This window comes from Lissotriton vulgaris, chromosome 5 (genome assembly GCF_964263255.1).
Source record: "Lissotriton vulgaris chromosome 5, aLisVul1.2, whole genome shotgun sequence".
Taxonomy (NCBI): domain Eukaryota; kingdom Metazoa; phylum Chordata; class Amphibia; order Caudata; family Salamandridae; genus Lissotriton; species Lissotriton vulgaris.
Genome location: NC_141693.1, coordinates 1,686,141,204 through 1,686,167,963, shown reverse-complemented (window position 1 = coordinate 1,686,167,963; position 26,760 = coordinate 1,686,141,204). Strand labels below are relative to the sequence as shown.

At 41.8% G+C, this 26,760-nt stretch overlaps 1 protein-coding gene across 1 annotated transcript in view; it reads left to right on the top strand.

Annotated features, from left to right (window-relative positions):
• TANC2 (tetratricopeptide repeat, ankyrin repeat and coiled-coil containing 2) overlaps positions 1-26,760 on the top strand; it is a 2,475,706-nt gene that overhangs the window by 103,510 nt on the left and 2,345,436 nt on the right. The window contains exon 2 of the mRNA XM_086923824.1: positions 15,775-15,834. The gene's annotated coding sequence lies outside the window, so the exon portion shown is untranslated. The remainder of the gene's footprint in view (positions 1-15,774; positions 15,835-26,760) is intronic.

Below are 26,760 nucleotides of genomic sequence, written 5' to 3'. Positions count from 1 at the left end.
ACTAGTATATGGAGTGTACGTGGTGTACTTAGGAAGTGTTTCTTTTTTTGTGATATGAATAAATGCCTTCGGGCTCCGTGCCTTCCTTTGTACAATACCATTGCATATTTTGGTCTAAAGTAACATATTTACACACACTATGTCCCAGGAGTTTAAGGTGCTCTGTTTAATGTTCTTTCAGAGACTTGTTATAAATCAAAGGGCATATTTTTCAGTGTAACTTTCCTTTGGGTGAGTAGGTGCGTTTGCATAATTAGATCGCAGTCATTTGTGACAGCAAGATGATCAGGACAGAATATGCCAAATACCATACTCATGTTGTAGACGGGTTCACAATGCTGGTATTCGGTGTTAACCGAGTCATGCTTCGGGCCATAAAGCACTGCACTGCTTCTCAGGGTTTTGTGTTTCAGAAACCCTCATTCATGTTTCCCTGTTATGTTGAATACAAATGTAGATTTTGACAGTTAACATCTTCGCTAAAAGATAAATCATTGAGCAGTGCCTTTCCCTATTGTTATTTAAAAGCCTGTCTAATGTGGGGTTTCTCTGTTATAGGTCTGGCATAACAACGTCAACATTACTTTTTAATACAACAAATCTTAGTCGTAACATTAAAAATACATATAGTATGATAAAAGGGGATTTGAACCAACCACCATCAGTCATTGGTCACCCCCCCCCCCCCTTCATCCATTCCTTTGTTCTCAGTCATTCACATGTTTGCTCAGTGCATAGAACAGCCATTTCATTGGCCTCTTGCTTATCTTTTTTTTATATTTTTTAGACTTTATTACTATTTTCATATGTTCAACACTTGCACATAATAGAGTTTGACTGTACTCTTATGCACACATGTTCTTTGCTATTTATATTGTTGGCAATTGCATTCATAGACTATTTTCCCTTGCACTCTCGAATGTGAGTAGTAAATAAAAAATTCACAAAATAAATAATTAAAGGCGATTTTGACTTGTGCATGACACTTTTAGGTGGATATACATGTGCATAAACAAAATGCCGTCACTCACGGGGTGGAGAGACAATGGCTTAAGTGGTCTGACACAGTGCCCCCATGCAATACGTTGTAGTGGGTGTAAGAAAATAAAAGTAAACAGCACAAAAATAGACCAGTGAATGAAGAAAACTGGCTAGATGCATCTATAAGTGAATATATTAGATCCCAAAATTGTAAAAATGTAATGATCAAAAAAACACTAAGACCATCAAAATAGATTAAGGAGAACCCAAGATATGATTTTCTTTCCATAAATCCCCCCCCCCCCCCCCCCCCCCCCCCCAAAAAAAAGAATGTCAAGCACTACTGAACAACATCTGTTAGCAGTGGACTGAGACCAATGAGCAATTTCAGGCAGACCACAGTGGAGCAGAGGTTGGGTACATCAAGTGGGTTATCTGAGCCACAAGTTTTATATTCAGACCTAGTCAGCAGCTTTTGGGAAAGCTTCTTCTGGCCCCTTTTGCAGCCCCTAATTCCTTAGGGCAAGCTTCTGGGCGTTTCCCTTCCTGTACAATTACCCAGGATCCCTTGTTTCACTATAGCTGACTCTAACTGCCATCAGACAGGCCTTTCTATAGCTTCTTGGCCACCCCCCTACCTGACATAGTTTAAGCTGGTTTCCCCTGCTGTTGTGATTGGGGGTCCAGACTGTCTAGGCGGTCCTGTGGAAGAATAGGTGAAGCCTTCCTTGGCATCTCTGAGTCAATTGAGGTAGTGCTAACTTTTCAGCTTGTTCTACCAACTTTTACTGTCTACTCCTAGATAGCTAATCCCCTCTGTGTGGTAAGCAGTTAAGGAGGTTAACTTGGCCTTTCCTGGACCCAGACGAAAGTCATTGCCCTGAGAGCCAGAGTTGTTAACTTTCCTATCCAAGGAGGTGTATTCAAGCTCTGGAAGTGTGATGAGTAGCAGAACTGGTTGTAATCAATTTCTGGTCCAGGCTGCATAAACTAATTTTTTACAAAGTTACTTTCTGCTGAAGTTATAAAAGATTTGATCTCAACATTGGGTAAGATTTTAAAACGAATTGCGAAGTAACTTTGAAGTGTGTTTGTAGCCATTTCTTAAACTGAGGTGGAAAATACAATTTGTAATCCCACCAAGGCCTATTTACTGAGAATTCTAGCTAGGTTTACAGAGTGAAATAACTTTTGACTTTTATCTCACTCTGCGAGCATACTAATCCGAATATGCACTGTACCATACATTTATATGTTTGCATCCTGCCCTGGGGCTTACTAGTCTTTTTAGGGGTGACTTACACGTGTACAAAATAGGCTTTTCCTACATGGCCCAGGCATTTTTCCTGCCATGTGGTACTTCAGCACACATTTAAATTGCAGCCCAGACAGAGCACAGTGGTGCACCTTCCAGACACATATTTTTGTCATGTACATGAGTAGGATTAAAACACTGCATCCCACATATGACATTTAACTTTCTATGCCATCGGGCACTTGAGGCACAATTTACAATGAACTTATAGGAAAGTTACGTAGGCCAAATAGATATTTGCAATTTACAGCACATGTTTTAGAGGGGAAGCACAGACACTTTACTGCTGATTAGCAGTGGTAACGTGCCCAGAGTCATAAAGCCAGCAAAAATAGGGTACAGCAAAAGGCAAAAAAACTGGGTTCATCAGGCATAAAAGGTGGATTTACTCCACTAACCTTCACTGTTCCACTGTCCCACCTCATTTAGTCTAGCCATCTCTTTAGACATTATAAGGTAGGGTTTACATTTGTTTTTTACCAACTCTAATTGAGTGTTGAATATCACCTGTTAGCTTTGTCTGTGCATGTGTATGGGACACTCCGAACATCTGCAACTGAGAACCCTCTAGGTTTTCCAGCAGCTCCGTCTTCAAGTCTAGTTTTAGGAGACTCTCAATTGCGCCAGTTTTAAAGATTGTGAGACCACACACTGTTTATTTGGAGTCTCAGTCTCTACTTTCTCCCTCCAACCTGTAGCCTGTTTCTTCAAACCTAACACCTGAATCAGCAGCATCATTAATAGGCTCTCCATTTTCTCCTATGCTGCTCTCACAATAATGCAGTTTTTTGATTAAGAATGCCATGAAGGTCATTTATAGATTTCAATAACTTCTCCCTTCTTATCATCTCATGATAATCAAAGGAAGCTCCAGGCATGCACTTTATTGTAGCTTTAAATACTCTGCATCATTTGTAAGTCATTGAAGGTTAGTTGAAAGTGCCAGCTGCCTTTCTCTTGGGTGTGGTGACATTCTATCTCCATGTGAGTTGCTGCTTGGCTGACCTCCAAGGTATTTACGTGACTACGTAATATAAATATTTATGGTATCTGTTGGCCGACTTTAATACTTTGTTTCTATACAGGTAAATGTAATGCAAACATTTATTTAATATGATCCCAATTTTTATCATTTTATTTTATGATCTTAGTTCTGGGGTGTGTGTGTATTTATTATTTTAAATCTACTTGTCCAAGGGACCAAATGCTTGAGAAATCCACTTGTCCGTTAAATAGTCCACTTGTCCAACGTTTTAGATGGGCAAGGGGGAATACACCATTTTTTGTTTCCTCCCCTGACTCCACGTAGTCTCCATACCAATTATGCTGACTCTCTAACATCAATCTCTTTCCTCCAGTTTTTCACAAAATTGCTTCATTCCTTCTAGCTCACCATTTTTCTTCCTAAAGGTTTCCTATCCCTTTCTACTCCACTCGCTCATGATGGACTAGCTCCGCGCGCCATTCTCAACTCTCTCAGCACAGGCTCCATGCTTGTCTCCTGCTCTTCCACTATTCCACCATCTATCTGCATGTCCCTTTTACCCCATCGCCTCAATCCAATCCAGAATTTGTAAAGCGCTGCAAATCACCTGTGAGGGTCTCAAGGCGCTGAATTTTATGCACAGGGAGATAAAGTGATTTGCCCAGAATCCCAGTATGTTGATGCCCAGACTCGAACCTGGTTCCCACCTCTCCGAAGTCGGCAGCTCAGGTTGTTTCGCCAAATCCACTCATCATCTGCATTTCCTTTTCCCACACATACTCACACTGTTTTCAACAGCCCTTCTGAACTTGTTAGTTGCCCACTCTCTTGGCTTAGTTTCTCACAACCGGTTGCTCCTTCACTATACCACCCCAGACTGCATGTCCTCTTACCCACTAGCTCACAACAGGTTCTGTATCCCTGTCCGCTCCACACTCTCACCACAAGTGCCATGACTCTTCTCTTCTATACAACTCCTTTAGCTGCCTGTGAATTGCACATATATAATAATTCGGTTGTATGCTTTTTGGAACTATAAAACTGGCAACAAAGGGAAATGCTCTGTGTGCTCTATAAATAAGTTGTGCATGGATATTGTTTTGTTTTTTTGGCTTCAGTGTGCGTTCCGACATACTATGATGTCCTGGCTGTCTCTCACAACAACTTACATTATGTGGCAGAGGAGGATCAAAACAAGTAGAAAGAAAAGGCAATATATGTGGTGTAAAGCAGAACATTTTGAAGTAGTATTACTTTTCACCTCCTTACTAACAGTTTAAGACCTAAGACAGCAATCAGCAACTGAAAGGTACCTTCCTATTAGTGAGAAAAAAAGCCCGCCAGTGTGCAACAATTGTGATAGTGTTTTTAGAACTTGGATCCCATTGAGCTAGAATTGTTTGGGGTTTTAAAATCGGCACAAGATTGCAGAGGACAGATTATGGGAAAACTAGGTCTGTGCCGCATAATACCATAATTCTGGTGGCCCTGGAGATAGCAATAGGAGCTCTTTTTGAAGTTCATACTAAAAATTAGCTGACGATGCAGGTGAAGTGCGATTTGTAATTGTTCTTTAAAATTGTAAGGGCCTGTAATTAGATCATACCTTTTCCTGGAAAATGAACAACCACCCACCAACACAGTCACATTATATATATATATATTGTTTTTTGGGAAGAAATACTTCAGCCTGCTCTAGGTTAGCTCTTGCAAACATTTCTATTTGTTGTACAACAAGTTTAATAGGAGTAAATAATTGCAATGACTTTGACAGTAGTAGCCTGCTTCTCTTTAGAAGGGGAGGAATACACTGCTGCTTTTAATTAGATGGGATTCCAAGAGCTGACCTGAATGTGAAGGTGCGGTTTGGGAGTCGTGTTTTAATTTGTGTGTGTGTGTGTTTACAAAGTGAAGAGAGGGCTTGGCTTGCATGGCTGCCAAGTTTACCAGGTGCATGCATGACTAGTTAGCCTAATCCAAGTTTTTTTCATAGAATTCTGAAACTTGTAGTAGCGCTGGTTTTATACTGAGCGAATAAAAAAAGACTACGTCACAGAATTCGAAGAAGGAAAAAAAACGGGTTCAAATTATTAGTCAGACATGCCCCTGGGACACGTGGAAGTTTTGGGTTTGAATAGTGCGTGCAGTAATAATAGCTGAGGCGGCCCTTTTGCGGTCAAGAAATCTTTGACGCGCACAGAAATTCTTTTCAACTTGTAGAAGAATCCTGTTTTACTCTGAATCACCCGAAACAGGCCCTTTAGGTTGCTTTTTGCCGCTCATATTTTTGGTTACTGCAATGCAACTGTTGATTGTTTTATTCTTGTTTCTTTTCTCTGCCACATTACCTCCCCGCCCTCCAGCAGCCATGGAAAGACCGTTATCAGAGTTGAGATGTGAAGAAATAAGTCAGCATGTCAGTTTGAAGAGGGGCAGTGATGGTAAAACAGCTTGGTTGTATCTCTATGAAAGTTACTGGACCCACCCAAACAATCAATCCTTTGTTAGATTAAAAAAAAATCATAAAAGTTTATATTAAAATGACAATATAAATATAAAAATCGACAGATCCTTAAAATAGTGAATACAGAAGGAAAAATAGATAATGCAACCGTACATGCTGGTTACACAACCCAATCCTTGAACAAAATCCGTTATGTTATAGAGTTTAATGATGTACCTTATGCAAATAGTCAACGATAAAACAATATAGCAATAAAGTGCAAGGCTAACAAGCATTTGCAATGCAATCAGTCTCGCATTGATAAAAGTTTGCGTTTTTAGCGTTGTAAATGATTTTTATTTTATTTATGTTTAGTTGTATCTATTGGAGAGGACACATGTTGTTTGTAGTGGAATTGTGTGGTTTGAATTGGAATTGTTAGTTGTGAATTGTGTGGTTTATAATTGTTTGGAGTGTGCTGTATTTGTGTATGGTAAATATGTGGTATGGTGAATAGATAGGGGTGAGAGGCATATAAAATAGATAGAAAGATTGGGAGGTATAGATAGTTTGTGTATAAAGTGGTGAATGAACTGTAGACCAAGTAGTTTAAATAGTTTGTGAGAAAAAAATAGAAGTGGAGAGAATGTTATAGATTTTTTTTTTGTAAACGAATTTTATTCAATAACATCCAAGCATTTAGGAGCAACATAATGGGATTCTAGAGCTTACATCCTACTTTCGACAATATTTATCGAAAGTCTTTTCCGATGGTTGGTTGCACAGCACCAGTAGGAGATAATGTTTTAGATGTATAAAGAGGTTGCAGTTGTGTAGGTTGAAGATACTGAAAGTAGTTGAGGAGAGTAGTTGTTTGTTGTTATTGTTTGAAAGTCATGGTATTAGTAAAAAGTCAAACGTTTCTTTACAGTAAAATGCACAATTACAATAGCATAGTAAAAACTCGTTTGATGAGCTTCTGTCATTAGGCACTATAAATAACGAGCTATTACTGTCCAATTAAATGGCACTGGACACAGCGACCTCAGGAGGATAAAAGGCCAACCTGGCCCTGTCACCTTTTTATCTCACTAAGACATTAGTCCCTTGAAAGAACCCAGCCACCAAGCGAGAGGAAAGGTCTCTTCTTAAAAACAGCCAGCATACAAAGGTATGATTACAGTACTAACTTAATAATCGTTTTAACAGGAATGCATAAACAAATCTTAAGGAACCAATAAATATGAAAATAATGAAAACAAATCCTAGAAATGAAAATTCTCATTATACTAAAGAGAAGGCAACAAAGGAAATAATGAGCCTGAGGAATAAAAACAGCTGTGGTAAAAGCAAGCACAATAAATAATGCCACTTTTCCTCAATAAAGGTATCTCCAAAGGGCAACGTTTCTGAAGTTGTACAAAACAAATAATTATCGTCACAGTCCTCTCTCAGCTCTCCATAGAATGGTGGGAGCTGCACGTTGCTGATTTGGGGGCCACCAGCTGGTTGAATGAACTATAATTCAGATCAGGAGCAGAGGAATAATAGCAGTTAATATCAGTTTCACCAACACTGTGACAAAAAGCTGTTTTGGAGGCAGACCCCTTGAACATGTGAAAGCAGAGAGATGCGCATGCGCAGAGGAGTCTGCTCTGCACATAGCTTTACAGCTTTACTGTGAGCCTGCGCAGAGGGTACGGAGCAGACCTAAATCGATTGTTTTTTAAATCCCGGAAGGGCTCACAGCAGACATTCCTCATAGAGCATGTAGCACAGAAGGCTTTATGAAGTGCCACACACTCAGACACCCTACTGGCACTGTAGCGCTCTAATGTTTCCTTCATTGCAACGGAACAGAATTGCTACTCGGAGATGTCCTGCTATAAAATGGAACAGCGAGTTAATCACTTGCTGCTGACATTTGGTGGTGACCAGCTGTTTACAGGCCCAAACTTTGACTGGAGACAGGGTCAACCTAGACCTTCACCCTTCTGAAACTGACACGCTGAGTACCATTGCGTTGGGTTACAGCATCAACTGTTATTCTAGCACACCAGAGACCAAACATTAGCAAGTGGCATCAAAAGAAGTTCTTACGTTAAATTCTGCGATTCCACCGATCAGAACACACATCGTGGTATCTGGAAAGGAAAGACAATTTAGAATTTTTCTAGACATTAAAGATGAAACAGTTACACGGACACTATATGCAAATCAATCTATCAAGTCCGATCCTACCTGGACCTGAAACAAGCATCCTGGGACTGGTTTTGGGGTAACACCCCTTATCAGCCAGGCTAGCTTGAATCCATTGGCACAGCGAGCAAGGGACCCACTCGTGGGCATTCCAATCCCTCTTGGGGGGAAAAGTGATGCTGCAAACAATGATGGCCGGAATGCTGAATGAATCAAACATTCACCCCCCAGTCACAAAGATCTAGGTTGAATCCATTGTTCTCATGCTCACTACGCCACCCTAACCTGGGGTGGCATGGTAAGAAAAAGAACAATGGATTTAACCCAGGTCTCTTGACTGGGTGAATGTTTGATTTGCTCTGCATTCCGTTCATCATCTGTGTGCCCTCTGCTTTTTGCCCTAAGTGTGTTGGGTATGCCAAGACGTGGGTCCCGGTCTCCCTGTGCCACTGGAGTCTAGCTAGCCTGGATGATGTGAAGTGATGTCCTGAAATCGGTCCCTGGATGCTTGTTTCTGACCCAGAGAGAACCTGGCTTGGCAGTTTGGGATGGACTGTTCCCATGAGTAGCAGGATCAAGTCTGATTTGCATTTGGCTGGGTCTAAACTGGGTTGGCATGGTGTGCAAAAGAATGATGGATTTAACCAAGATCTCTTGACTGGAGGTGAATGTTTGATTTGCTCTGCATTCCGTCCATCATCTGTGTGTATTTTGCATATTCTAGATACAGCAGGTCTTGTAGAGACAGCGCAAGCCTAGGCAAGACCCGAAAAGTACTGTTTCCTCTTTGGCCTATGGTATGAGGGTCATTCATTAATCATTGTCTAGAAGATCAGTGTATAAAATCAACATCCAATATTGACACACAAATGTATAAAAAATAATTTTAAACTCGGTCACAAAGAAAAGGGTACATGTCGAGGGTAGGCTTATCGCTCGCTATATAAACATTATAATCGACTAGCATAGTCTCACAGTAAACAGTTTCTGCAGAAAGTCCATTCCAACCCTGCACTGCCTTAAATTTCCCTGCCTCAAACGCTAAAAAATAAGCAGATATCTGTGTGGAATAAAATATGCAGAAGAGAATAAACTGCAAGGTAGTCTGTGCAGACAGTCCGTCACAAGGACAGACAGGGAGATTCGCAGAAAGTGTACTTTGGCTCGGGTAAGCGACACGGAAGTGAACAGTGTTAAGACCTAGTCTTAGTAGCAGAAACTTTTGGTGTAAATTGTTTATCTATAGAAGATATGGTTCAGGCTAAGATGAGCGCTGATATAAGTCGCAACTGTAGATAATCAAATTGTTAACCCATAGAAGATATGGTTCAGGGCCAAGGCAAGTGCTGATACAAGCATAAGCCACAACTGTGCATTTTGCTAAACAAAAAAAAAAAATCTTCAGAGATTTATGAAAGCCGGCCCTAAAAGTTGTAGGGTTTTGGAACTGCTCTTTTAGGACTAGCTAATTGCAGGTCTTAAATATGTATGACAACCAGGGTATTTTGGAGCTCCTATCTAATTTTAGACAGTCAGCCACAACTAGACGGTTTACTGTGGTGTTCTACTTTGTCCGTATTCTCAGCCATATCAGGAAGGGGCTGAAAGTTCACAAGGTCACTTATATACCCCAGTCCTGTGTCCGAATGACAAATACAGTTATTAGTGGACTTTCGTACAGCAAGTCGCCTTTTAAAAAACTTGTTTTCTACCTTCTCTAAACCTCGTTGGTCACAGAGACCCCAAACACCGGTATTCTACATTGTACCTGAACGACATTTGGCCATGTAGATTTCTATCAGCTCTTTAACTGGTTTACTGCTTAATCTAGTCACAATGCCTAGGGCTGCTTCTTTACTCCTGGCCAGGGCAGCTGTCCTTCAGAGTACGCCAGGTCGGCCTGTCATCAAAGTATTCCCAGGTAAGGATACATGGGAACCATACTGATCTTTATCCTATTTACACAGAAGAACGTCCTAGTTTTCCGGTCATGGCTTCCAAATGCCATGACATGTGCTTTTGGACTCATTGACCAGCAGGTCCAGGATAGACATAAAAGTACAGAATCGGTCTGCTAGTTGCTGTAGCCTATCGGCAGTCCACGCCATTAGGACGCTATCATTGGTGTCAACCATGGCCGGAATGCTACGCTAGTCTAGCATGGGCAAGAGTTTTGTATTTCAATAGGTACTTCTCTACGTCATTGACGTACAGGGAAAAAAAAGGGGGAAAATATACACCCCTGACGCACACCACACTCTACTCTGTAGCTTTCAGTAAGTTTCCTGCCTGGGCCATATCTTATGCTGGCCATAACCTCTGTGCAAAGTTCCCTCCAAAAAAAGCTATAATACTAGGCCCAACCTCCAGATCAGCCATTATTGTCCAGAGCTTCGACCTACTGACTGAGTCGAATGCCGAGCTCAAATCCATGTAAGCGACGTAAACTTTGCCCTCCTTAGCCACTATGTACTTAGTTATTAACAAATAGATATTTAGGCATTGTTCTACAGTCCCTAGGCTGGAACAAAACCGAAACTGAAAATCCGAAAGGACATTATTATCGTTTGCCCAGGTTTGGATTCAAACTAACTGAAGAATTAGGCCTATAACACTTTGGGTCTCCCTGGGACACCTTTCTGAAAGTTGGTACTATTGTTGCATGTGACCATGCCTTAGGATGCCTAAATGCAGGGCAGCTGTAAGCACATTAAACAGAGGAGAGGCCCACAAATGTATATTTGCTCTAAAGAGGTCTGCTGGGATTCCGTCTGACCTGGTGCTTTACAGGCCGGATACCTATTTATTGCCTCTACTACATCAGATACTTTGACGTGTAGGCTGCAGAGAGGATGAACTAAGGCCGCTAGGGCTGGATACATTCCTGTGTGGTGCCTATATGGAGTGTGTTCCTCTGATATGGTATGATCTGCATATAGCTGTGGAAAGTGGCTAGTCTCTACCTCTGGGGAAATACTGTTTCCAGGCCAGGATACGGACATTTTTCTAGGTTGTTTCTGTTTACAGTGTGCCTGAACAGCTTACTGTCTATAGCTTCTCAGGCCTTTATTAGATCATGGTAAGCTTCCTCTTTTATTGTCTTTTTACGGGCATGTAAAGCAGCCTTGTACCCCCTTCTGCAGGAACGCACCATTTCCAAGTCTGTTGGTGCTACCTTTAGTCCTGGCAGTAATAAGGTGTGAGCTATAGTACATGAGGTATCAAACTACCTAGCCTGTTTTGCTATGGTGAATCTTCGGTTTGGTATTGAGCAATACCCATGCCATTCCACAGATTTTATCATAGCTGATTAATAACTCAAGCTCCCCCTGTTACTCTCCGTCAGACAGAACATGACATCATTGTAGGGAGCACACATTAAATTTGGCATAAAGGTGTTCTTGTCCACCTCCCCTCAGCTCATAATAACCCCCTTATTGGGAGCAAAAGTAATTGGCAAGGGATGTGGCTGGTTGGCTCACAGTCATTCTGTTTCTCATACAACGCACCCTTTATTTTAACTGAGATCGACCTATGATCACTTAGTGAGAGTCTAGTACCTCATACACTCCTAACCAGGCTCTCCGCTTATGCGAACGTATTGTGAAATCAAGGAAGCTAAAACGACAATGCCCACAAAAGTGGGTTTGCTATTGGTGGAGTGAAAGGCGAAAATCAAATTATACCTAATTAAAAGCAAGCTAAGACATTTTCCGGTGAGTTATGGCAGACATGTGTGATGGTCTCCACGTCAGTGCTTGTCAAACCACAGGATTTTGGCACAGTTTAGTGTGAAAGTCCCCTAACCACATGACTGCACAGCTACCGCTCAAATTACCCAGACTTTGCTCTACAATCTACATCCTCCTGTAAAAGAGGTGCAGGGATAGTGAGACAGCTTGATTTTATCTCTAGGAAAGTTACTGTACCCCTTTTCAGTGCCCTCGTTGTTCTTGATCTCTCAGACAGACATGGGGTGTTTGTCAACACCCTCCTCAGCCAAAGGCAGAGAACGCCCACCACGAAGTCCACCCTGCCTCAAATATTTGTCCGGGCACCCTTTGCTAATACAAACCAGACCAGTTCTAATCTATCTGTCTAGCAGCACCATGCCAACAGGCTAAATGCTAATTGAAACGACACGAGACACTAAACGCCATTCCCAAGACTGTACTGGCATTAAGGAAGCTCACGGATACTGACCAGACGTGTGTAGAAAACACAGAATTATTTTTTCCCCATCACACGGACATTGGGAACAAGAGCGATGCAAAGCCAAAGCCATAACTGAAATATATTGGTGTTAGAGTGGGACTATAAGAGTAGTACAGTCTGCATGAACTTTTAATAAAAAGATTAGATCAAAATGATGCATTATTCGAAACATGCACAATATGCCTAATTAGTGAGATGCAAAAAAGTGAAGGAGGAAGAGATTACATCCTATAAATACAAGGGAGGAAAGTATTTTTTATACGGAGACAAAACCATTGATTGTCTTGAAAAAGATGGTGCAGTAAACAGAAACCCATCGAAACGCGTCGATGCAATTAAAGGGTGCAATCAGAAGGATGAACACATTTGTGTCAAATACCAATTCAATCAATGTATTAACCAATGTGGTTCTAGATTCTTAGATGCACATCATGATATGACAAGTTTTTGTGTCTTACATTTTTTGTCTGTCTCGGTTATGTGTGTCCTAACCAATTTATGGTAATTGTATTTGGAAATTGTATGTGTTCTATGTAGGAGACAGAGATAGATCTAACCAGGTTAACTGTCCAGCCCGTACAAGAGATTTTAAAAGTGTAATTACATTTTATTTATTTTTTCTTAATAATAAAATGTCTTTGTAATATACTATGTGGTTCTTTATAATTTATTGCACTGTGAATTATTGTATTCATTGTACCATTTAATTGTGGGGTCAGGGGAATATTGCTTTGCTGATTGGTACATGTACCTCAATTCCCTTGATAAGCTTAAGGGGTCCCTCTCATATTCACCTATCAACAGGCTAAATGCTGCAATACCTCAACCTGCCAATACCAACTTGTTATGTTAAACAGATTTTTTTTTAACACACGGCTACTCCGAGGAGTGTCCCGGCGCTTTGATAAAAACCCGAGAAAGTAAAATCCATGGCAGATGAGAGGGCGAGCAGGAAAATTACTGGGTAAAAAGCCATGTCTTTAGCTCCTTCCTAAAAGCCAGTAGGTTGTTGATTTTCCTTAGAGAGACGGGCAGAGAGTTCCAACATCGAGGTGCCAAGTGACGAAAGAAGCGACCTCCGATTCTAGCCCGCCTGATGGAAGGAACAGTAGCCATAGCCAAGGAAGCTGATCTCCGAGTTCTAGAGGGCACATAGATAGCTTCCTATGTATCTGGCCCCTACATGGTGGAGCGCCTTAAAGGCGCGAGAGAAGAAATGTTGGCAGTCCCAGATAGAGCACATTCGCATAATCCAGGCGTGAGCCTATCAAGGCCTGCGCAGTGGTCTTTCTATGCTCCAGAGACAAGATCGGAAGGAATTTTCTCAACATTTTCAAAATGCCAAACCATTTCCCCCTGTGTGCATACACATCAGTCTGGAGCAGAATGCTAGCACGGTGTGTGTGTGTGTGTGTGTGTGTTTATATGTAACACCACGTTTGTGATGCTCTGGTACACACACGCTCAGGAGGGCCTGCTCTTAAACATACAAAGCCTTCAGCCACACCCTGAGCGCACAACGAAGCCCCTACCTCCTTCAATCAAGTGTTGAGAACTGGGGCAGGGTGTGAGGTGGTTTTTGATGTTGTTGTTACACAACTCCTTCAAACTATCCGGGAAGCAATTGTAGTCACGCTTTCACTCTTAACTCCCCAGTAAGCCCTGGACGATGATTCACAGGAGAAAAAAAACAAACGGCAAGAAAAATAAAAAACAAACAACAGTAGGGCACTGCTGCCCCTCCCCGAAGCCTGTTTGTAGTACTTGTTGCTGAAGTATCGTATCTGAGGAGCCCCCTGTAAACGAGTGTAAACACCCCCAAGACACCCACACAATACACAGTCGGGGGTGCAGCTGCTGCGGACAGGCACCTATGTCTGTGTAGATGTGCGGGTGTTTGATTCTCATGGGGTGCTGTGTATCTGGGCTCCCCTGACGGAGAGTCGAGTCAGGGGGTGGCTGGTGTAAGAGGCCAGTGCTGGGGTATGAAGGGGGGTGGTGTAAGAGGCCAGTTCTGGGGTCCGGAGGGGGCTGATGTGAGGTGGAGAGAACGCTAATGCTGGGGATAGAGGAGGGTCCAGTCCTGATTTTTGACCCCCCCCCATCCCCATATCTGTTTTGGGGTAAAAGACCAGCGTCCATACGCTGATTGAGTTTGCTTAACCCTGTGGAGAGGAGGGCGAGGATGGCTGTACCTTCACCTCAGTAAAAAGGGGCCTGGAAGTCCATTTTCCACTTCACTGCGCTGTAATAGCGCCATGTGGGCCGCCGCTGACCCCTCCCTGTTCTTGCTTCTGGTAGCGGAGAGCGAGCCTGCATTGGAAGGCTCTGCACCCCTACTCCCACACCCCGCGCCCCCGGAAAGCACACATCCCAATCCCATCACAGGCAGTAATTTCTGGCGTAAAAAATATCGCTTTTATTTTTATTTTTTTTACATAGAAGATAGGTCCTGAAGAAGAACAAACGAACATGTAGTGCAGTGAAAAAATAAAGTTAAAAAACATAAGGACTAAATATATACGTTTTCTAACTTTTTAATTCTTTTTGCGGCACGAGCCGTCTGGTAAAGTAATGTAAAAACATAGCGGTAAATTGTAATGTACACTAATAATACAAACCATACAAAAATAACATACATAATCATACAAAACTTTTCCGATCGTAGCCCATATTTGACACCCATGCCTGGGGAGCTGACCTAGTGTCTAGTGGGATCCCTGCTCATGAATTGCGGTGCACCAGCGATGCACTCGCATGGATCTCTTTGAGAGAGGCATCTGTGGAAAGTGCAGAACTCTTCCCTTTACAGCCGGGTCTCCCTCAAACTCCGTGGTGGTAGCTGGGGGAGTAATCCCACCTGATGCATGTGGAGATGCCCTTATCTTTGTGGTGCTGTCCAGTTGGAGTTGTGAAGTCAGTGCACCATACAGCTCACTGATGCACCCCCCCCCCCCCCTTCCCCCGGAGGGTTCAGGGAGGGAGTTGGTTGGGAACAGCAGGGCTGATGTTGAAGTGATTTCGCGTCAGCCCCCCAGAGGGACAACCCATTGGTGGAGGGAATGCCAACTGTTGGCCACTGCAGAACGGGAATTAAAAAAGCTTTTGCAAATCCAGAAGGTTTAGTGTTGGCTGCCAGCCTTTTGGCTTCATCAATGCTTGTTTGGTCTGTTTTTTTTGTACAGCATTTTTGTTGAGAGCGTTTCCAGGCTCTCACCACTATATGAAAAACCTTGGCTAAAAGGAAAAATATGTTTTTGGTCTGAAAAAGCACACATTGCCATAGTAGTACTTGGCAGTCAAAGAACTACTTTGTGTGCAGATGTGCTCCATGTGAACGAGCTAAATGCTGTCACTCACAGTGAAGTTATCCAGTGGTAGAAGTAGGCTGACCCACTACCTCACGGTCCATAGTATAGTGGGATGAAGAAAAATGTTAATGACATAACAGATGCATGGATAAAGCTTTACTGAAGATTGTGTTATTCTGCTTTACATTTTGCAATGCCAGATTCATTTCTAAGATACCCCATTATTCTCCATCTAAGATTAAAAGATTTTACACGTTTTATGGTAAATTGTTTGATTTTCTGAGAAAATGCACGACTTAACAGCAAATACCTTACTTTGTTTCAGGGGCCACTTTAAATGCTGCAGATGGCAAAGACTTCGGCATTTCTCTTTTTGAGCACTTAGGTAGGTAAATGAGCACATTGCCTCATTTTTATGATTCTGTTTCAGTGTGTTGTTATCACCCAAGGAATGATATGCAAATAAAAAAAACTACTTTTGCATAGCAGAAGTGTTACGATGCCTCAGCAGGAGTCTAATCGTCAAGCATTCATGAAGCTTAGTTAAATTACTTTCTGGAAATAAATGTGCATGCCAACATATAGCCATGTTGTGGCAAATACCAATTAAGAACTATTAGACAAAGATAAGTGTTAAAGTTATAGATTTATTAGCTTTTGGGTTCCTTTTTAGCCTAGCAACTTTTAGCTAATCTTTGCGACAGCTTATTTCCCATCGTTATCTTGGCAATGTATGTCAATCACTAACATTGTCCTTTAGCATATGGAACAAGTCCTACAAGTAGTTGTAAAGCAATCAGATTTATTGAAATATGTTCATATCACTTTATCTTAGTCACTTAGATTGCAATAGAAATGCCATCTACTTTTGAAAAAGCACCTGTTTTTAACCAAAGCAACATTGTTTGTATGCTGCGCATATATTGCCTTATTGGAGAGTTTTAACATTTTACGAACCTACCCTGTCCAGCCATGGATTTTATGATATTTTCTCTGAATAACCATTTTATGTTTTTAGCAGAATAATACTTTAAGTGAAAATAGAGTACATTTAGCAGGTGCCTCCCCGTAGACATGGGCATCACACATCATCTGGTTACAACCAAATGAACATAATTCCCTTCTAATCTATTTGTACTTCCTAATTTTTAAGACGCGTTTGCCTGAGATTTGAAAGTCGGCAAGCCACAGAGCTGGTAGGTTGACAAAGGACCCATGACCGCAAAGTCTCCAGCCCCAACTAAATCAGAACTAAAGGATTCATCTTACCAGCTCACACTGTTTCAAACAGTTGACTGGAATCTGGGATCATAGGGCCTTTTGTACAAAATGTTTTAACTGTCGGAAATCCTCGGATTTTGTCAATTTGAGTTTGCGACCATTAAATCACTTTTTGAAATGTGCAAAATCCAATTAACAATTTGTCAAAGGTTTTATGAATCATTAAATGGTTTTAGGAAACAATAAGGAATCTGTATTTGGAAGGGGCGTGTTTAAGGTGTCCCTTTCAAAAACCGATTTCTTATTTTATGTATTAACATATTGTTCCGAAATTGAGTCGCCAAACAGATATATTTTACCGCCCACTCAAAAGTGTGGTGATCCATTCATAATTGGGAAGTAATCTCCAAAGGACCTCTGCCTAATCCTGAAGTGTAACTTTTCATTATTTTTTTTAAACACATCACATTTTTCTTTAAGGAGCATGGGCTGCATTTAAAAAATACAAAAATATTAGTTTATTTAAAAGAAATCATAGACATGGTTGTCTCCCACTATCGCTGTGATTGTGGTCAATCATAGTGGGTCGCAGTTTGCTACCTACCTTATGAATGTTGATGAGGGAGTTCAAATTGCGAACTACCATGAACTACCATGATTCTGTATTTTGTGAACCCATCTGCTAGTATATAGATCTGTTCATAAAATCAAAAAGATTCAGTAAAAGCCTTTGTGCAAATTGTGACCAGTTTTACTAAATTGATTATTAGTACATGAGGTCCAGAGTACGCACTAACTGTTATTCTCTGAAGGATACCCCAGTCGCCTTAACTGCAGCTTGTGACTAGGAAAGGAAGGTCTACCCAAAATGCCCCCTTGATTGCCATACCCACCCCATTTTTACCAGGAATTCGGTTTATTCTAGTGCCCACTTTTCTGTTGTGTCATCAGGACACCTGCTTCCAGAAAAATATGGCCAAGAAATGCAGATATAGCACTGGGATGCAAACATCGATAAAACATGGAATGTGAGAACGTTGGTGAAGACCAAAGTCCAATATCTTAATAAAGGACACACTTTTGGGAAGAATAACGAGGCAAACAAATAATGCCCTCACAAACAAAGTTTGGCGCTACTAGAGTCAGACCTTCATATGTAAATATGAGTAAAGAACACTAAGCAAGGATTATACCAAATACTTACTGCAGGAGGAGCCGCTCATTTATGATTCACTGTTCCCTATAATGCCCTCAATGGCTTTTTAATATATTTGTATGCTGGTCGTGCCCCTAAAAGGGACAGGGGCACCACCAAGCATATTCTCTTTGTTGTCTATGGCTGCTGGGATCACAGCACCCCCCCAGCAACAGAAACTAAAAACTATAAGGCTTCTGGGTCATTAAATCCTTGACCCCAGGTGAGCCTACCATGTTTTTTGACAGCAGTCCTACCTTGGAGTTCTACACTCTTCAGCTGGAGTACAGGGCTATATTGTGGTTGTTTTTATGGCTGCATTTTGTGGGCTGAAAAATATTAAAAGAAAGATTAAAAGATATGTTGATGCTGAATTAAATATACATTCAAACATGATTATTGGCGTTTTTCTTACTAAGTCAATTGGTGTGTCTACTTAAAATGACGCCTTTTATATTGTAACATCACAGTCAGCTGTACCCACCCGTAGTGGTTTAGACACCAATGGTGGTTGGGCGTCTGGCTTGGCCTGTGGGGGTTTTGGCCGCCAGGCCCGGCCCTGCTCTTAACTTCCGCTGCACACTCTGGTTCGGTGCAGGGCCTTGCGATGGTGAGTTGTCTACCCAATGACTTGCACCGTTGCCATGCACTGCTAATTAGCTCCAATATTACATCACTCATTACACGTTCTATGACACTATTGGTACCCTTACTACAACATTTGATATATAACCTCATTAATGAAAGCACTATGCATGGCAGGGGCATGCGTTATACATGAGCTATAGTTATCTTGAGTACCCTAAAATAAGTATACCTGGTGAATTTCAGTGGTCATGTTTGTTTAAAACGGTTTGTTTTAGCTGAAATTTTCACCACTATCAAACTTATGTTCTGTACACCAAGAACGTTTGAATCTTGCTTCTCTAGATTATGTTATGTTATGTTATATTTGTTTTTGTATAGCGCACGGCTACTCAAAAAGAGTGTTATGCCGATGTGAGACCCTTCTCCCCTGGTGTGTCCTCCGAGAGACACATTTATAAGTTACCAAATAGCTGTTGTGAGTGCAGTCCCAAGGTGTACTGACCCTGAAGCGTGTTACTAAAACTTTGTTCTTTTTCTTTTCATTTACATACATTTTAGTGCATCATCTTTAAACTATTCCACAGCAGTTCCAACTATCATTCTATTGAATCCTTCAAATTAATCCAATGTATCAAGTTAAAGCAACTAGTAAATGGCTTCATCGATTTCAACTTGATTTGTTTCCCCCAATGCATTTCGAACCTCCCAGATCCTTCATCTGGGAAACATTGTCCTTTTACTGTGACATCTAGAAATGTAAGCACAAAATGTAATCTCTTGTTTGTCATCAATCATAAAGAAACATTAAATTGATCAAATAACAAAGCAATATTCGGTAGCTTTTGTTTTAATAATGAAGCGGGTACTTGTGCTTACAACTCACAGCTATTAATGAAGATGTTCGTACATAATTATGTTACCATTAAGCTAACATGAAACTTCAAAAAACACATGTCACCATGATGCCTTTTTAAAAAAAATATTTTTATTGAGTTCATAAAAACAAGATCAACATTACAGAATACATTTGTAAAAGATTTAGTACAGTACATGGCATATAAATATAAGTAAGTAGTCGGCGTTCAAGTATCCACACATAGTTATAAAGTGCAAAATAGAATTATAAAGTGCAGAGTGCTTTAAAGTGCATAAAAGCAGACTAGTGCTTATGAAGATATTCTTTACGATTCAAACACACTCCAAAACTTTTCATATTTCTTGAGCGCCCCTGATCTAAGCGCGTATTTTCTTTCCCTGCCCTGGATTCGTAATAGTTTATCCTTCCAAGCCTGAAAGGTCGGTACTTGGTTAGTTTTCCAGGACTGCAGAACAAGCGATTTAGCTATTAGAGAGGCTATAAAAAAGAAATTCGTCGTATTGGGTGTTAGTCACTGAACAGCCTAGAACAGGGACTAAATCATCGAATATTATAGAAGCTTTAAGCTCAAGGGAGAGGTATTTTTCGATTTCCTTCCAGAGTGGCTGAATTTTAGGACATTCCCAGACAATGTGTTTCCGATTCCCTTTTTCCTCACAGCGGAAACATTTGTCGGCAACTAGGGGGAAGATATTATGGAGATAGGAGGGAGTTCTGTAAATCAGCCATTTATTATAAAATTGCATGCGTTTAAATTTAGCGCCGCAGAAGATTGTTTTGTTGACTTTATTTATTTTATCCATACTTGTTGATTGATTTCAATATCCTCCCTCTTTTTCCACCTCTCAATACCCTTACTAGAAGATTCCTGCTCCTTGTCCTCTTTTAGTATTTTAATCCAAATACTCATCTTTTTTTAGTATTATTATTCAACGCTGTAGAGATAGTTCCCTTAAAATAAAGATTTCCTATATCCAGCTCCCTGAGTATTGGATTGAGCATAAGAAAAGACCAATGCAGGATGGAGTGAGAATGGTGCACCTGTCTGGCTATTTGATCCCATGACTTCCACCTGTTGCCGACCAGGAAGTCTTCAATTTTCTCAAAGCCATTGTCTTTCCAGAGGTTAATTATTTTACTGTCCATACATCCCTCTTCCCCTAGGTTAAAGTTGTTCAAGTCCGTTGTGTTACCTATTCTAGGAATAGAGTAGAATTTCAAAAACTGGATTTTCTGTCTGAAAATCCACTATAGGGACTTGTAGCGAATTTTCTTTGGATCTTTAGTGACTCTAATCGGATCAGTTATTTTTTATCTTCTTCCTAAAAAAATTGTCTGCCTCGTTAGTGTCTAGAAAGAAAAACCTAAAACTGTGGTGAGCAAAAGACGCAAAATAATATTCTCTAATATTTGGGAGGGACAGCCCTCCTTGTGCAGATTGAAGAAATAAAATGCTAAGTGCGAGCCTAGGAGTCTTTTTGGCCCAGAGAAATGAGGAGATCAGGGCATCCACTTTTTTAAAGAAGGAGACCTGAATAACTTGACATTGGTATCAGTGCTGTTCGGCCCATTAAAGACAGGGGTAATAAATTCCAACCTTCTAAAAGGGACTCAACCTTTTTTAGCAGCGGTGAATAATTAAGTAAAAACAAGTCGTCTAAGTTGTCCGATATAAATATTCCCAGATAGCTCTTTGGCGTTGAGTTGTAAATTTGCCTAAATTCTGGTATTAAAGTGTCTACAGTGCAGTTTAATAAAATAATTTCTGTCTTGTTAACATTAATTTTGTAACCCCCTAGTTTTTGAAAGTTAGAGAATATTTTTAAAATTTTCGCTTGACTTAAGGGGTTAGAATCTAGAAAAAGGGCAATATCATCGGTATACAATTTTATATTAGTCATGCCAGCTACCGGGACTGTATCGGTTCGTGTATTCCTAATCGCAATCGCCAAAGGTTCAATAAATAATGCGAATAATATTGGCGACAGAGGGCAGCCTTGTCGGGTACCTCTAGTGACCTGGCATGTCCCAATATTAGAATTGTTGATGATAATCTGTGCCCTAGAATTCATATATAGTTGTTTTAAAAGAGAGAGAAAAACATTCAGGAAACTAAAACTGTGCAAAATAGCAAACAGGCAGGCCCAGGACACTAGATCGAAGGCTTTCTCCGCGTCTAAAACCAGATTTGGGCCTTCACTTTATTAGTTTAAAAAAAATCTAGTGCCTCCAATACGAACTTTGTATTTGTATGGAGGTGCTTGCCTGCAATAAAACCGCACTGATCATTAACTACCAGACCTTCCACTATTTTATTCAATCAGTTTGCTAGAAGCTTTGTAAACATTTTATAGTCTGTGTTTAGTGGACTTATGGGTCGGTACGAGTTTATATTCTCCCTGTCCTTTCCTTTTTTTAGAATACTAACCACTACAGCTGAGTGAAAAGAGTCTGGGGGGATCCTCCTTGGAGTAGATCATTTACTAAGATTAAAAGTTCTTTACGTAGAGTTCCGATTGAATTTATAAAAAAATTTGGAGGAAAACCATAGTCTCCGTTGGCCTTACCATTAGTAAGGGAACCAATCACCTCGTTTAATTCAGTCTTTGAGAAAGTCTCAGTGAGGCATTTCTTGTCCTCATCATCTAGTTTGGGAATTGTAAGTTGAGCTAAAAACTCCCCTATTGAATCAGATGAGGCTTCTTTTGTTATTTGATAGACTCCCTCGTAGTGTTTCAGAAACCACTCACCAATTGAGGCTGTGGTCTTAGCGTGCATTTTAGTGATCGGGTCGATTAATTGATCTATTCTATTGCGAGCCTGTTTTTCTTTGGCTTGCCAGGCCAAGAGCTTCCCTGTCTACTCGCTCTCCTCGTACGTCCTCTGGGCGTAAAAGTTGCTATTAGTTTCGCCCAGGGCATAGTAAAAATCCCTCATTCTACACTTCGCCTCGGAGAGTATTTGCCTAGAATATTTTGATCTAACCCTGTAGTGTTCTTGGGTTGACTCTGTAAGATCAGTTTGTAATCTACTTTTCTCCTCCTTTCTTGCCTTATGCTTTGGTATATCTTTAGATGTGATTAACCCCCGTAAAGTGTCCTTAAATGCATCCCACGTCGTGTTTAATGGGACTGTACCTCTATTTCGTGCAAAGAACTCCTCAATGAATTCTTCAATTTCTGTACACCATTGAGGATCTAGGAGGTTAGATTTCACCATGATGCCTTGTTGGAAGACCATAAATGCCTGCATAATGGCATGAGTAAAGTTAGCAATCTGTAGATTTTGGCAAGATGTACTAAAAATTGGCAAAGTACCCTGCAATTGTAGCGCACATACTTTGTAGAATCTTAGTGGATACAAAATGTCAGACTGTCCGAGTCTTTCCCTGCAGAACACAGTCTACAGCGTGTCCTGTTGTCATCACTAGTAAAGTTTGGTTTGCCTTTACCGGCTGACGTTTAAATGTCTCACGTGGGGTGATGATGTGTGAAGTGAGTGCTCAATCTAAAGGCAATGGTGTAGCTATCCTTAAATGATTAGCAGCTGTTACACCTTCATTGGGCCTGATTTTGAGTTGAGGCATTATTTATTGATCCTGATAAATAGCGATACCATGGGGTACGTTCTTTATCAGGTACGAAAAATGAAACCTATCTTGAGTTTGGGGGAATAACACTGGGATTAAATTTTGGCGAGTATGACCTGCTGAAATCTAACAAATGTTGGGTCATTTAATGCATCTGATAATTATCGGATGCATTAAATATAACCAAACTCGTATTTTGGTACTGTGGTCAACAAGGGATTACACACGAGAGGGAATTTAAGTAGCCACTTCTAATCAGGTCCTCAGTGTTTAAATAGTATTAAAAAGTGTAGTGTTCAATCTATGTCTATTCTATGCAATTGATTTACTGTGTATGGAGTGTCAGTGATCAAAGAGTTTGATAACCAGTTTTTATTGATTTGTTACTAACAACATTACCAGTACACATTGACTAGTGCCACCTGTACACATCTTACACATTTAGAGAAAGTATATCTAAAGAATCGTGTTTTTTAGGGCAGACCCGTGCCTCATAGAAAGGTTGTTCCTGGTGGACACACCAGTCCACGCTTTTCCCCCAATGCGCAAGTAGCAGGGGGAGGGGACTCTGGGGAGTTCCATTTACATGCACTATCGCGCTTGGCCTCCATTGTCTTGCTACATCCTCAATCCACCAGGCTCTTCCAACAAGTCCAGCAGGGCCAGCCGAGACATAAGCCCAAACCGGTGCCCAAGGACCCTGGAAAGTTCCTCGCCCACTCCTCCCAAAAGGGGTCAGTCAGAGACAAGCTCAGATGATATGGAAGAAGTCTGCTTCTGGCAAGGAGCAGCATGCACATTGACCCCAGGAGGATCCACCTGCTAGGTATAGTCGTTGGGAAGTCAGGTAGGCAATTTGGAGATAACTGATTCGAATCATGGGGCAGCACAAGGAGATGACCATTTACCTTGGTGACATTCTTGCTTTTCGCCAGTAGTCTTCGGTCAGGTCTCCCACCCATGTCTCCCATCTTGCTTGTAACCCAGGGAAGCAATCTGGGGCATGATGGCAAGGGAGCTTTAAACCATGGAGGTGGCACCTGCGCCCAACCTTCCCCATTAAGAGCTTAGCCTCCTGTGGATTAAACTCTGGGATGTATGTACCTGGTGGTATGTGTACTGAGGGGGCATGGTACAGTCTTAGATATTGGTGGAACTGGGTGCCGGAAAACCTATAGTGTTCCTGCATATCCTGGAAGGACATTAGGGAATCACCCCATCAAACGCCCTCAAGGTGAGTGATGCTCATCCCGTCTGACCTCTCAAACCACTTCAAACAGGCCGCATTGGGAGGCCACTTGCCATGTCACAGCGGGGTCATTCCAGTGAGTCTATGGTCCCTACCAATACGTCTGAGTGCCATTGTACCAGTCATTAATCATTGTGAACTGCGCTACTAAGGTCAGATATACCCATTCCTTGGTCATATGGGGAGTGCCGACCGTTAACAACGGGCACTCGGTGGTGCCTCCGAGCTCCGATTAAGGTATTAACTTTTGACTACAGGGTCCGAACCCACTTCTGGTGGATCAGAGGGGAGAAGTTTGTGAAAAGGTATAAAAGGTGAGGGAGCACCATCATTTTACGCCCCAGCGGATTCAAGGGCAGGCAGCCCCAGCGCTGCAAATCATTATTCAGTCTGGTTGTGAGGTGGTATAAAAGGAGGGTCTATTCCAAGTCCGGGAGACAGATATAAATGCCCAGGTATTTGAAGGAGCGGCAACGCTGTAGGATTGTAGCACACCAAGATCGGGCGTCTAGATCTGCCTCTATTGATACCAATGTGGACTTCAATTGGTTGACCCAAAGGCCAGAAGTGCCGCCATATAAGCTGAGATCTCCAGGCACCGGGGGCCTGAGGACTGTGGGTTTGCTAGGAATAACAGTAAGCATGCAGGGCTATGCATTCCTCCGCTTCCCCTCTCCATGACCAACCAGGACTTGTACACCGCAGCTGATGAGACAGGCCAGGGGTTTCAATCACCAAAGCAAATAGAAGAGGGGAGAGGTAACACCCTGGTGGCTGCCGATGCGCCTGGAGAACGTTGGTTAGAAAGTCCTGTTAACCTGGACCTGGGTGTCCGGATTGGCCTAAAGAAGTCCCACAAGCATCCGGAAATAGGACCCAAGGCCTACCCTCTGCTACACCGCATCCAGGCAGGACCAATCCATGGTATCGAAGACTTTTTCAAAGTCTACAAGGAGCAGAGCTGTGAGGTGGGGGATGCGGTGTGCATGGGAAAGGGCAACATGGACCCTGTGGATACTGTGCTGGGTACTTCTTGTTGGCATGAACTTACATTGATCCAGATGAATAAGATAGGTCAGTGTCTGGGTAAGCCAGGTAGCATTTTTAAGGCAGGTGGACTTATATGATGAGCATCTGTCTGGGGAGTGACCTGCTTTAGGGATCACAACAATGGTGGCCATGTCCATCTCTGGGGTAAAGGCCCTTCGGTTTATTTACTGCCTCATTATACAAGGCCAGGAGATGCGGGAGGAGGAGGGATGAAAAGCTTTTAATGTACTCAATTGGGAAGCTGTCCAGGCCTGGTGTCTTCCTGGAGGATAGCGCATACAACGCTTCTCCAACCTCCTCCACCATGAGCGGTTGGTCAAGATCTTGTGTCAGAGAAATAGGGATAAAGGGAAACAAAATGTGTTAGAGGATTGAGTGGCTAAGCTCCTGCGGATGCTGCTGCATAAAGTATACAGTTGTAGTCGGTGAAGGCTTGTACCACTGCTGAGGCTTGCTCGTGAAGACAATGCACCGCATCTCGGTTGGAGGGCACTATCTTACAAGCCACCTCCCTTAAGGTCAGCCAGTAGGGAAGCTTGCTTAATTTGTCGCTGTACTCATAGATCTTGAGGGTGGAGGCTCTCCAGCACTCCCGGGCTTCTTCAAGGGAAATCTGTCGTAACCTGGATTCCACTAGTGCCAACTCGCCATCTAAGTCAGTCGTTGGGCAATTACACAGTTGTCTTTCTAAGGTGAGGAGCTGTGGTTTCAAGTCTGCCATCTGCGACAGCTTGAGTGCCTCGTTGCTATCTACATAACCCTTATTCATTCCACTGTAAGTGGGTTTGCTGGCCACCCATAGCGTTCCGGCAGATCCCACAGTGCCGTAGTTGGTGTCATAGAATGCTTGAATTTCCCTTGACACAAAATCGGCATATTGCATATCTCCAGGTATCAGACATTAACCTGCCACATGGGTCTCGTGTAGAATTGGAGGGCTCAGCTCAAGGAGAGAGAGCATGGTCTGAGATACCCCAAGGCAGGATCTGGACTTGTGGAAGATGGAGGACATCAGGAACTGGCAGCCAGAACATATGATTTGTGATAGCTTTTTGTGTGCCAGTGATGCATGAGTATATGCTCGCAGATGAGTGCCATATTCTCCATGCTAGGGTGAAGATACCTTCAAGGGATTTTAGTAAAACAAGAATTTTGGAATCACTTAAGGAATGAAATCGTGTGGGCTTAGTGATTTGAGCCCACTAGTGCTGGTTATGCAACAACAGAGATTGATGTATATTCAAGACTGTCACTTGTTAGTGTTCAGAAAAAAGAGAGAGCAAAAAGGGATTGAAAGACGGGTGTATATTTAAAAAAGTATTTAATCTTTTATCAAATCAAGTTAAAATGTTGGGTACAAGATGAACAGCAAGGACGCAGAAGGGAAAATACATTAGTCTACACAGCCTTACTACATCAATTGCTCAAGCTTTTCTACCTATCACAGAATTAATTAAACATTCAATGGTAGATAAAGCCACAGTCGACGTTTCGGTCTCTATTCTTTCGTGTGAGAGACCATCCTCAGGACATGGATTTCAT